The following is a 1466-nucleotide window of genomic DNA, read 5'->3' as shown; positions in this document are numbered from 1 at the left end:
TCAGTTGGTAAAGAATCCACCTGCTATGCAGGAGACCCCAGTTTGAAGATCCCCTGAAGAAGGGATAGGCTACCCACTCCAGTATTCTGGCCTAGACTATATGGGGTTGCAAAGAGTCAGACAGGACTGAGCAACTTTCACTTTTCACAGTTAGTGTTTGGTGTATTTCTTAGAGAATTATACACAAATGACTTGTATTTGACTACTTAATTTTTTATTACTGTGTGAGATTTATTTGGTGTCAAATATTAATAGAGCCATTACTCTGTGTCAGGTTGTGGGTTCCAGGTGTGGATGAAAGGTAAGTTATGACACATTTTGTGTTCTATAGGAGCTCAAAGGTAGTAAAGTGATTCTCAAAATAAACAGGGTGTATAGTAGCAGAATCACCAATGGGGCTTGTTTAAAATGCAATCAATCAAGTTCCATCCTAAACGGAATCAGAATTTCTGGGAGTGGGACTTTTGATACTGCATTGTAATAGGTTCTGTCTATGGTTCTAACGCAAACTAAAGTTTAAGGACCATTGATCTAGTGAAGGTTGGACGGTAGAGGAATAAACAATTTATATTGTGATTGAAGCCACAATAAAATCTTCCGTTTCCTATCTGAAGAAAAAATATTTTCTTCTACACACACACACACACACACACACACACACACACACACAATAAAGGCACCAGAACGTGTCTTCTTGCGTTTTAGAGAAAATCTATAAAAGGTTTAGAGTTAGAAGACAGTATCTGATGATTAAACTCAGTAAATTTACTGAGATTATACTCAGTAAGTATCTGATGATTAAACGATCAGGTTGCAATGAACAAATTTTATAATTCCGTTTTAATGGAATTACAGCAATTTTCTCTTTGATGCTTATAGGTGGACAGTGCTATCTATTTCTATTTGTAACTAGAACTCTGCGCTTCCTAGTAGGGGAGATCGGTCACCCTCCAAATCTGAATTACGTATTAGAGTAGTGTAAGAGCCAATCGGAGCGCTCTCTGGAGCAGCTCCGGACTGGCCTCTCTGGGAGGACTGGCGGAAGATGGGACTTTGATGCCATCATGCAATCGGACAAAGAAGGCCTGAATAGGGCGGTCGAAAATTTCATCTGGGGTACTGCGCAAAGTGTTAAACCTTGGCGGGACTTATTAAAACCAGAAAGTCTCTCAATTGGAAAACCTGGACGCACCTCAGAGTCCTTATTTTCTGGGACAGTGCAGAAACGGTCAGCACTTGCGCCGCTACCAGTGACCAAAATGGCCGCAAAGCGCTTCAGGCGCTGGATCAGGTGAGGCAGCCCCAGTCCGCTCTTCCCCCCCAGCCGCTCCTCCTCCCGCTCCACGTAGCGGTGGGTGTGGCCTCCCCTGAGGCTCTTCTCAGAGGCAAGGAAAACCTAGGGATTACACATGCGCAGTTAAGACCTCAGGCCCTTCGGCCCTCCTCCCCGCCCCCCGCCCCTCCCA

Source organism: Bison bison, unplaced genomic scaffold (genome assembly GCF_000754665.1).
Source record: "Bison bison bison isolate TAMUID 2011002044 unplaced genomic scaffold, Bison_UMD1.0 scf7180017864364, whole genome shotgun sequence".
Lineage (NCBI taxonomy): Eukaryota > Metazoa > Chordata > Mammalia > Artiodactyla > Bovidae > Bison > Bison bison.
The sequence above is the reverse complement of the archived record's forward strand: the minus strand, read 5'-3'. Positions refer to the sequence as shown.